Source organism: Schistocerca piceifrons, chromosome 5 (genome assembly GCF_021461385.2).
Source record: "Schistocerca piceifrons isolate TAMUIC-IGC-003096 chromosome 5, iqSchPice1.1, whole genome shotgun sequence".
Lineage (NCBI taxonomy): Eukaryota > Metazoa > Arthropoda > Insecta > Orthoptera > Acrididae > Schistocerca > Schistocerca piceifrons.
The window spans coordinates 718,105,886-718,118,313 of record NC_060142.1 but is presented as its reverse complement, the minus strand read 5'-3'; positions in this window follow the sequence as shown (position 1 = coordinate 718,118,313).

Genomic DNA, 12,428 nt, shown 5'->3' with positions numbered 1-12,428 from the left:
AGTGAGGGATGCAGTAAAGAAGGATTAGTGGATCGGAAAATGAGATTGTCGAATCCTAAAATGAAAATCCAGACGTTTCCAAAGAAACGTTACTCGATTTTAGAAAGGAAATGTCTTAGAACACATAGTATTTCATAGCAACGCAATTTCCGTGTGAATTCGTCAATGAGTGGGAGGGAGGGATGCAGTAAAGAAGGATTAGTGTATCGGAAAATGAGATTGTCGTATCCCAAAAGAAAATCCTGTCGTTTCCATAGAAACGTTACTCGATTTAGAAGGAAATGTCTTTAGAACACATAGTATTTCATAGCGTCGCAATTTCCGTGTGAATTCGTCAAAGAGTGGGAGTGAGGGATGCGGTAAAGAGATTAGTGGATCGGAAATGAGATTGTCGTATCCCAAAAGAAAATCTTGTCGTTTCCATAGAAACGTTACTCGATTTAGAAGGAAATGTCTTAGAACACATAGTATTACATAGCGACGCAATTTCCGTGTGAATTCGTCAGTGTGTGGGAGTGAGGGATGCAGTAAAGAAGGATTAGTGGATCGGCAATGAGACTGTCGTATCCCAAAAGAAAATCCATTCGTTTCCATAGAAACGTTACTCGATTTATAAGGAGAAGTCATAGAACCCATAGTATTTCATAGTGACCCAATTTCCGTGTGAATCCGTCAATGTGTGGGAGTGAATGATGCAGTAAAGAAGGATTAGTGGATCGGAAATGTGGATGTCGTATCCCAAATGAAAATGTTGTCGTTTCCATAGAAACGTTACTCGATTTAGAAGGAGAAGTCATAGAACCCATAGTATTTCATAGCGACGCAATTTCCGTGTGAAATCGTCAATGTGTGGGAGTGAGGGATGCAGTAAAGAAGGATTAGTGGATCGGAAATGAGACTGTCGTATCCCAAAAGAAAATCCTGTCGTTTCCATAGAAACGTTACTCGATTTAGAAGGAGAAGTCATAGAACCCATAGTATTTCATAGCGACCCAATTTCCGTGTGAATCCGTCAATGTGTGGGAGTGAGGGATGCAGTAAAGAAGGATTAGTGGATCGGAAATGTGATTGTCGTATCCCAAAAGAAAATCCTGACGTTTCCATAGAAACGTTACTCGATTTAGAAGGAGAAGTCATAGAACCCATAGCATTTCATAGCGACGCAATTTCCGTGTGAATTCGTCAATGTTTGGGAGTGAGGGATGCAGTAAAGAAGGATTAGTGGATCGGAAATGAGATTGTCGTATCCCAAAAGAAAATCCTGTCGTTTACATAGAAACGTCACTCGATTTAGAATGAAATGTCATAGAACCCATAGTATTTCTTTGCGACGCAATTTCCGTGTGAATTCGTCAATGAGTGGGAGTAAGGGATGCAGTAAAGAAGGATTAGTGGATCGGAAATAAGATTGTCGTATCCCAAAGGAAAATCCGGTCGTTTCCATAGAAACGTTTCTCGATTTAGAAGGAAATGCCTTAGAACACATAGTATTTCATAGCGACGCAATTTCCGTGTGAAATCGTCAATGTGTGGGAGTGAGGGATGCAGTAAAGATTGATTAGTGGATCGGAAAGAGATTGTCGTATCCCAAAAGAAAATCCTGTCGTTTCCATAGAAACGTTACTCGATTTAGAAGGAGAAGTCATCGAACCCATAGTATTTCATAGCGACGCAATTTCCGAGTGAACTCGTCAATGTGTGATAGTGACGGATGCAGTAAAGAAGGATTAGTGGATCGGAATTGTGATTGTCGTATCCCAAAAGAAAATCCTGTCGTTTCCATAGAATCGTTACACCATTTACAAGGAAATGTCTTAGAACACATAGTATTTCATAGCGACGCAATTTCCGTGTGAATTCGACAATGTGTGGGAGTGAGGGATGCAGTAAAGAAGGATTAGTTGATCGGAAATGTGATTGTCGTATCCCAAGAGAAAATCCTGTCGTTCCCATAGAGACGTTACTCGATTTAGAAGGAAATGTCTTAGAACACATAGTATTTCATAGCGACGCAATTTCCGTGTGAAATCGTCAATGTGTGGGAGTGAGGGATGCAGTAAAGAAGGATTAGTGGATCGGAAATGAGATTGTCGTATCCCAAAAGAAAATCCTGTCGTTTCCATAGAAACGTTACTCGATTTAGAGGGAGGGATGCAGTAAAGAAGGATTAGTGGATCGGAAATGTGATTGTCGTATCCCAAAAGAAAATCCTGTCGTTTCCACAGAAACGTTACTCGATTTAGAAGGAAATGTCTTAGAACACATAGTATTTCATAGCGGCGCAATTACCGTGTGAATTCGTCAGTGTGGGAGTGAGGGATGCAGTAAAGAAGGATTAGTGGATCGGAAATGAGACTGTCGTATCCCAAAAGAAAATCCTGTCGTTTCCATAGAAACGTTACTCAATTTAGAAGGAGAAGTCGTAGAACCCATAGTATTTCATAGCGACCCAATTTCAGTGTGAATCCGTCAATGTGTGGGAGTGAGGGATGCAGTAAAGAAGGATTAGTGGATCGGAAATGTGATTGTCGTATCCCAAAAGAAAATCCTGACGTTTCCATAGAAACGTTACAAGATTTAGAAGGAGAAGTCATAGAACCTATAGTATTTCATAGCGACGCAATTTCCGTGTGATTTCGTCAATGAGTGGGAGTGAGGGATGCAGTAAAGAAGGATTAGTGGATCGGAAATGAGATTGTCGTATCCCAAAAGAAAATCCTGTCGTTTACATAGAAACGTCACTCGATTTAGAAGGAAATGTCATAGAACCCATAGTATTTCTTTGCGACGCAATTTCCGTGTGAATTCGTCAATGAGTGGGAGTAAGGGATGCAGTAAAGAAGGATTAGTGGATCGGAAATAAGATTGTCGTATCCCAAAGGAAAATCCGGTCGTTTCCATAGAAACGTTTCTCGATTTAGAAGGAAATGCCTTAGAACACATAGTATTTCATAGCGACGCAATTTCCGTGTGAAATCGTCAATGTGTGGGAGTGAGGGATGCAGTAAAGAATGATTAGTGGATCGGAAAGAGATTGTCGTATCCCAAAAGAAAATCCTGTCGTTTCCATAGAAACGTTAATCGATTTAGAAGGAGAAGTCATCGAACCCATAGTATTTCATAGCGACGCAATTTCCGTGTGAACTCGTCAATATGTGATAGTGAGGGATGCAGTAAAGAAGGATTAGTGGATCGGAATTGTGATTGTCGTATCCCAAAAGAAAATCCTGTCGTTTCCATGGAATCGTTACACCATTTACAAGGAAATGTCTTAGAACACATAGTATTTCATAGCGACGCAATTTCCGTGTGAATTCGACAATGTGTGGGAGTGAGGGATGCAGTAAAGAAGGATTAGTTGATCGGAAATGTGATTGTCGTATCCCAAGAGAAAATCCTGTCGTTTCCATAGAAACGTTACTCGATTTAGAAGGAAATGTCTTAGAACACATAGTATTTCATAGCGACGCAATTTCCGTGTGAATTCGTCAGTGAGTGGGAGTGAGGGATGCAGTAAAGAAAGATTAGTGGATCGGAAATGAGATTGTCGTATCCTAAAAGAAAATCCTGTCGTTTCCATAGAAACGTTACTCGATTTAGAAAGAAATGTCATACAACCCATAGTATTTCATAGCCACGTAATTTCCGCGTGAATTCGTAAATGAGTGGGAGTAAGGGATGCAGTAAAGAAGGATTAGTGGATAGGAAATGAGATTGTCGTATCCCAAAAGAAAATCCTCTCGTTTCCATAGAAACGTTACTCGATTTAGAAGGAGAAGTCATAGAAACTATAGTATTTCATAGCGACGCAATTTCCGTGTGAATTCGTCAATGTGTGGGAGTGAGGGATGCAGTAAAGGAGGATTAGTGGATCGGAAATGTGATTGTCGTATCCCAAAAGAAAATCCTGTCGTTTCCACAGAAACGTTACTCGATTTAGAAGGAAATGTCTTAGAACACATAGTATTTCATAGCGGCGCAATTACCGTGTGAATTCGTCAGTGTGGGAGTGAGGGATGCAGTAAAGAAGGATTAGTGGATCGGAAATGAGACTGTCGTATCCCAAAAGAAAATGCTGTCGTTTCCATAGAAACGTTACTCAATTTAGAAGGAGAAGTCGTAGAACCCATAGTATTTCATAGCGACCCAATTTCAGTGTGAATCCGTCAATGTGTGGGAGTGAGGGATGCAGTAAAGAAGGATTAGTGGATCGGAAATGTGATTGTCGTATCCCAAAAGAAAATCCTGACGTTTCCATAGAAACGTTACAAGATTTAGAAGGAGAAGTCATAGAACCTATAGTATTTCATAGCGACGCAATTTCCGTGTGATTTCGTCAATGAGTGGGAGTGAGGGATGCAGTAAAGAAGGATTAGTGGATCGGAAATGAGATTGTCGTATCCCAAAAGAAAATCCTGTCGTTTACATAGAAACGTCACTCGATTTAGAAGGAAATGTCATAGAAACCATAGTATTTCTTTGCGACGCAATTTCCGTGTGAATTCGTCAATGAGTGGGAGTAAGGGATGCAGTAAAGAAGGATTAGTGGATCGGAAATAAGATTGTCGTATCCCAAAGGAAAATCCGGTCGTTTCCATAGAAACGTTTCTCGATTTAGAAGGAAATGCCTTAGAACACATAGTATTTCATAGCGACGCAATTTCCGTGTGAAATCGTCAATGTGTGGGAGTGAGGGATGCAGTAAAGAATGATTAGTGGATCGGAAAGAGATTGTCGTATCCCAAAAGAAAATCCTGTCGTTTCCATAGAAACGTTAATCGATTTAGAAGGAGAAGTCATCGAACCCATAGTATTTCATAGCGACGCAATTTCCTTGTGAACTCGTCAATGTGTGATAGTGAGGGATGCAGTAAAGAAGGATTAGTGGATCGGAATTGTGATTGTCGTATCCCAAAAGAAAATCCTGTCGTTTCCATAGAATCGTTACACCATTTACAAGGAAATGTCTTAGAACACATAGTATTTCATAGCGACGCAATTTCCGTGTGAATTCGACAATGTGTGGGAGTGAGGGATGCAGTAAAGAAGGATTAGTTGATCGGAAATGTGATTGTCGTATCCCAAGAGAAAATCCTGTCGTTTCCATAGAAACGTTACTCGATTTAGAAGGAAATGTCTTAGAACACATAGTATTTCATAGCGACGCAATTTCCGTGTGAATTCGTCAGTGAGTGGGAGTGAGGGATGCAGTAAAGAAGGATTAGTGGATCGGAAATGAGATTGTCGTATCCTAAAAGAAAATCCTGTCGTTTCCATAGAAACGTTACTCGATTTAGAAAGAAATGTCATACAACCCATAGTATTTCATAGCCACGTAATTTCCGCGTGAATTCGTAAATGAGTGGGAGTAAGGGATGCAGTAAAGAAGGATTAGTGGATAGGAAATGAGATTGTCGTATCCCAAAAGAAAATCCTGTCGTTTCCATAGAAACGTTACTCGATTTAGAAGGAAATGTCTTAGAACACATAGTATTTCATAGCGACGCAATTTCCGTGTGAAATCGTCAATGTGTGGGAGTGAGGGATGCAGTAAAGAAGGATTAGTGGATCGGAAATGAGATTGTCGTATCCCAAGAGAAAATCCTGTCGTTTCCATAGAAAAGTTACTCGATTTAGAAGGAGAAGTCATAGAACCCATAGTATTTCATAGCGACGCAATTTCCGTGTGAATTCGTCAATGAGTGGGAGTGAGGGATGCAGTAAAGAAGGATTAGTGGATCGGAAATGAGATTGTCGTATCCCAAAAGAAAATCCTGTCGTTTCCATAGAAACGTTACTCGATTTAGAAGGACATGTCTTAGAACACATAATATTTCATAGCGACGCAATTTCCGTGTGATATCGTCAGTGTGAGGGAGTGAGGGATGCAGTAAAGAAGGATTAGTGGATCGGAAATGAGACTGTAGTATCCCAAAAGAAAATCCTGTCGTTTCCATAGAAACGTTACTCGATTTAGAAGGAGAAGTCATAGAACCCATAGTATTTCATAGCGACCCAATTTCCGTGTGAATCCGTCAATGTGTGGGAGTGAGGGATGCAGTAAAGAAGGATTAGTGGATCGGAAATGTGATTGTCGTATCCCAAAAGAAAATCCTGACGTTTCCATGGAAACGTTACTCGATTTAGAAGGAGAAGTCATTGAACCCATAGTATTTCATAGCGACGCAATTTCCGTGTGAATTCGTCAATGTTTGGGAGTGAGGGATGCAGTAAAGAAGGATTAGTGGATCGGAAATGAGATTGTCGTATCCCAAAAGAAAATCCTGTCGTTTACATAGAAACGTCACTCGATTTAGAAGGAAATGTCATAGAACCCATAGCATTTCTTTGCGACGCAATTTCCGTGTGAATTCGTCAATGAGTGGGAGTAAGGGATGCAGTAAAGAAGGATTAGTGGATCGGAAATAAGATTGTCGTATCCCAAAGGAAAATCCGGTCGTTTCCATAGAAACGTTTCTCGATTTAGAAGGAAATGCCTTAGAACACATAGTATTTCATAGCGACGCAATTTCCGTGTGAAATCGTCAATGTGTGGGGGTGAGGGATGCAGTAAAGAATGATTAGTGGATCGGAAAGAGATTGTCGTATCCCAAAAGAAAATCCTGTCGTTTCCATAGAAACGTTACTCGATTTAGAAGGAGAAGTCATCGAACCCATAGTATTTCATAGCGACGCAATTTCCGTGTGAACTCGTCAATGTGTGATAGTGAGGGATGCAGTAAAGAAGGATTAGTGGATCGGAATTGTGATTGTCGTATCCCAAAAGAAAATCCTGTCGTTTCCATAGAATCGTTACACCATTTACAAGGAAATGTCTTAGAACACATAGTATTTCATAGCGACGCAATTTCCGTGTGAATTCGACAATGTGTGGGAGTGAGGGATGCAGTAAAGAAGGATTAGTTGATCGGAAATGTGATTGTCGTATCCCAAGAGAAAATCCTGTCGTTTCCATAGAAACGTTACTCGATTTAGAAGGAAATGTCTTAGAACACATAGTATTTCATAGCGACGCAATTTCCGTGTGAATTCGTCAGTGAGTGGGAGTGAGGGATGCAGTAAAGAAGGATTAGTGGATCGGAAATGAGATTGTCGAATCCTAAAGGATAGTCCTGTCGTTTCCATAGAAACGTTACTCGATTTAGAAGGAAATGTCATAGAACCCATAGTATTTCATAGCGACGCAATTTCCGTGTGAAATCGTCAATGTGTGGGAGTGAGGGTTCCAGTAAAGAAGGATTAGTGGATCGGAAATGAGATTGTCGTATCCCAAGAGAAAATTCGGTCGTTTCCATAGAAAAGTTACTCGATTTAGAAGGAGAAGTCATAGAACCCATAGTATTTCATAGCGACGCAATTTCCGTGTGAATTCGTCAATGAGTGGGAGTGAGGGATGCAGTAAAGAAGGATTAGTGAATCGGAAATGAGATTGTCGTATCCCAAAAGAAAATCCTGTCGTTTCCATAGAAACGTTACTCGATTTAGAAGGACATGTCTTAGAACACATAATATTTCATAGCGACGCAATTTCCGTGTGAATTCGTCAGTGTGAGGGAGTGAGGGATGCAGTAAAGAAGGATTAGTGGATCGGAAATGAGACTGTCGTATCCCAAAAGAAAATCCTGTCGTTTCCATAGAAACGTTACTCGATTTAGAAGGAGAAGTCATAGAACCCATAGTATTTCATAGCGACCCAATTTCCGTGTGAATCCGTCAATGTGTGGGAGTGAGGGATGCAGTAAAGAAGGATTAGTGGATCGGAAATGTGATTGTCGTATCCCAAAAGAAAATCCTGACGTTTCCATAGAAACGTTACTCGATTTAGAAGGAGAAGTCATAGAACCCATAGTATTTCATAGCGACACAATTTCCGTGTGAATTCGTCAATGTTTGGGAGTGAGGGATGCAGTAAAGAAGGATTAGTGGATCGGAAATGAGATTGTCGTATCCCAAAAGAAAATCCTGTCGTTTACATAGAAACGTCACTCGATTTAGAAGGAAATGTCATAGAACCCATAGTATTTCTTTGCGACGCAATTTCCGTGTGAATTCGTCAATGAGTGTGAGTAAGGGATGCAGTAAAGAAGGATTAGTGGATCGGAAATAAGATTGTCGTATCCCAAAGGAAAATCCGGTCGTTTCCATAGAAACGTTTTTCGATTTAGAAGGAAATGCCTTATAACACATAGTATCTCATAGCGACGCAATTTCTGTGTGAAATCGTCAATGTGTGTGAGTGAGGGATGCAGTAAAGAATGATTAGTGGATCGGAAAGAGATTGTCGTATCCCAAAAGAAAATCCTGTCGTTTCCATAGAAACGTTACTCGATTTAGAAGGAGAAGTCATCGAACCCATAGTATTTCATAGCGACGCAATTTCCGTGTGAACTCGTCAATGTGTGATAGTGAGGGATGCAGTAAAGAAGGATTAGTGGATCGGAATTGTGATTGTCGTATCCCAAAAGAAAATCCTGTCGTTTCCATAGAATCGTTACACCATTTACAAGAAAATGTCTTAGAACACATAGTATTTCATAGCGACGCAATTTCCGTGTGAATTCGACAATGTGCGGGAGTGAGGGATGCAGTAAAGAAGGATTAGTTGATCGGAAATGTGATTGTCGTATCCAAAGAGAAAATCCTGTCGTTTCCATGGAAACGTTACTCGATTTAGAAGGAAATGTCTTAGAACACATAGTATTTCATAGCGACGCAATTTCCGTGTGAATTCGTCAGTGAGTGGGAGTGAGGGATGCAGTAAAGAAGGATTAGTGGATCGGAAATGAGATTGTCGTATCCCAAAAGAAATGCCTGTCGTTTCCATAGAAACGTTACTCGATTTAGAAGGAAATGTCATACAACCCATAGTATTTCATAGCCACGTAATTTCCGCGTGAATTCGTAAATGAGTGGGAGTAAGGGATGCAGTAAAGAAGGATTAGTGGATAGGAAATGAGATTGTCGTATCCCAAAAGAAAATCCTGTCGTTTCCATAGAAACGTTACTCGATTTAGAAGGAAATGTCTTAGAACACATAGTATTTCATAGCGACGCAATTTCCTTGTGAAATCGTCAATGTGTGGGAGTGAGGGATGCAGTAAAGAAGGATTAGTGGATCGGAAATGAGATTGTCGTATCCCAAGAGAAAATCCTGTCGTTTCCATAGAAAAGTTACTCGATTTAGAAGGAGAAGTCATAGAACCCATAGTATTTCATAGCGACGCAATTTCCGTGTGAATTCGTCAATGAGTGGGAGTGAGGGATGCAGTAAAGAAGGATTAGTGGATCGGAAATGAGATTGTCGTATCCCAAAAGAAAATCCTGTCGTTTCCATAGAAACGTTACTCGATTTAGAAGGACATGTCTTAGAACACATAATATTTCATAGCGACGCAATTTCCGTGTGATATCGTCAGTGTGAGGGAGTGAGGGATGCAGTAAAGAAGGATTAGTGGATCGGAAATGAGACTGTAGTATCCCAAAAGAAAATCCTGTCGTTTCCATAGAAACGTTACTCGATTTAGAAGGAGAAGTCATAGAACCCATAGTATTTAATAGCGACCCAATTTCCGTGTGAATCCGTCAATGTGTGGGAGTGAGGGATGCAGTAAAGAAGGATTAGTGGATCGGAAATGTGATTGTCGTATCCCAAAAGAAAATCCTGACGTTTCCATGGAAACGTTACTCGATTTAGAAGGAGAAGTCATTGAACCCATAGTATTTCATAGCGACGCAATTTCCGTGTGAATTCGTCAATGTTTGGGAGTGAGGGATGCAGTAAAGAAGGATTAGTGGATCGGAAATGAGATTGTCGTATCCCAAAAGAAAATCCTGTCGTTTACACAGAAACGTCACTCGATTTAGAAGGAAATGTCATAGAACCCATAGCATTTCTTTGCGACGCAATTTCCGTGTGAATTCGTCAATGAGTGGGAGTAAGGGATGCAGTAAAGAAGGATTAGTGGATCGGAAATAAGATTGTCGTATCCCAAAGGAAAATCCGGTCGTTTCCATAGAAACGTTTCTCGATTTAGAAGGAAATGCCTTAGAACACATAGTATTTCATAGCGACGCAATTTCCGTGTGAAATCGTCAATGTGTGGGGGTGAGGGATGCAGTAAAGAATGATTAGTGGATCGGAAAGAGATTGTCGTATCCCAAAAGAAAATCCTGTCGTTTCCATAGAAACGTTACTCGATTTAGAAGGAGAAGTCATCGAACCCATAGTATTTCATAGCGACGCAATTTCCGTGTGAACTCGTCAATGTGTGATAGTGAGGGATGCAGTAAAGAAGGATTAGTGGATCGGAATTGTGATTGTCGTATCCCAAAAGAAAATCCTGTCGTTTCCATGGAATCGTTACACCATTTACAAGGAAATGTCTTAGAACACATAGTATTTCATAGCGACGCAATTTCCGTGTGAATTCGACAATGTGTGGGAGTGAGGGATGCAGTAAAGAAGGATTAGTTGATCGGAAATGTGATTGTCGTATCCCAAGAGAAAATCCTGTCGTTTCCATAGAAACGTTACTCGATTTAGAAGGAAATGTCTTAGAACACATAGTATTTCATAGCGACGCAATTTCCGTGTGAATTCGTCAGTGAGTGGGAGTGAGGGATGCAGTAAAGAAGGATTAGTGGATCGGAAATGAGATTGTCGTATCCCAAAAGACAATCCTGTCGTTTCTATAGAAACGTTACTCAATTTAGATGGAAATGTCTTACAACACATAGTATTTCATAGCGACGCAATTTCCGTGTGAATTCGTCAATGAGTGGGAGTGAGGGATGCAGTAAAGTAGGATTAGAGGATCGGTAATGAGATTGTCGTATCCCAAGAGAAAATCCTGTCGTTCCCATAGAAACGTTACTCGATTTAGAAGGAGAAGTCATAGAAACTAAAGTATTTCATAGCGACGCAATTTCCGTGTGAATTCGTCAATGTGTGGGAGTGAGGGATGCAGTAAAGGAGGATTAGTGGATCGGAAATGTATTTGTCGTATCCCAAAAGAAAATCCTGTCGTTTCCACAGAAACGTTACTCGATTTAGAAGGAAATGTCTTAGAACACATAGTATTTCATAGCGGCGCAATTACCGTGTGAATTCGTCAGTGTGGGAGTGAGGGATGCAGTAAAGAAGGATTAGTGGATCGGAAATGAGACTGTCGTATCCCAAAAGAAAATCCTGTCGTTTCCATAGAAACGTTACTCAATTTAGAAGGAGAAGTCGTAGAACCCATAGTATTTCATAGCGACCCAATTTCAGTGTGAATCCGTCAATGTGTGGGAGTGAGGGATGCAGTAAAGAAGGATTAGTGGATCGGAAATGTGATTGTCGTATCCCAAAAGAAAATCCTGACGTTTCCATAGAAACGTTACAAGATTTAGAAGGAGAAGTCATAGAACCTATAGTATTTCATAGCGACGCAATTTCCGTGTGATTTCGTCAATGAGTGGGAGTGAGGGATGCAGTAAAGAAGGATTAGTGGATCGGAAATGAGATTGTCGTATCCCAAAAGAAAATCCTGTCGTTTACATAGAAACGTCACTCGATTTAGAAGGAAATGTCATAGAACCCATAGTATTTCTTTGCGACGCAATTTCCGTGTGAATTCGTCAATGAGTGGGAGTAAGGGATGCAGTAAAGAAGGATTAGTGGATCGGAAATAAGATTGTCGTATCCCAAAGGAAAATCCGGTCGTTTCCATAGAAACGTTTCTCGATTTAGAAGGAAATGCCTTAGAACACATAGTATTTCATAGCGACGCAATTTCCGTGTGAAATCGTCAATGTGTGGGAGTGAGGGATGCAGTAAAGAATGATTAGTGGATCGGAAAGAGATTGTCGTATCCCAAAAGAAAATCCTGTCGTTTCCATAGAAACGTTAATCGATTTAGAAGGAGAAGTCATCGAACCCATAGTATTTCATAGCGACGCAATTTCCATGTGAACTCGTCAATGTGTGATAGTGAGGGATGCAGTAAAGAAGGATTAGTGGATCGGAATTGTGATTGTCGTATCCCAAAAGAAAATCCTGTCGTTTCCATGGAATCGTTACACCATTTACAAGGAAATGTCTTAGAACACATAGTATTTCATAGCGACGCAATTTCCGTGTGAATTCGACAATGTGTGGGAGTGAGGGATGCAGTAAAGAAGGATTAGTTGATCGGAAATGTGATTGTCGTATCCCAAGAGAAAATCCTGTCGTTTCCATAGAAACGTTACTCGATTTAGAAGGAAATGTCTTAGAACACATAGTATTTCATAGCGACGCAATTTCCGTGTGAATTCGTCAGTGAGTGGGAGTGAGGGATGCAGTAAAGAAGGATTAGTGGATCGGAAATGAGATTGTCGTATCCTAAAAGAAAATCCTGTCGTTTCCATAGAAACGTTACACGATT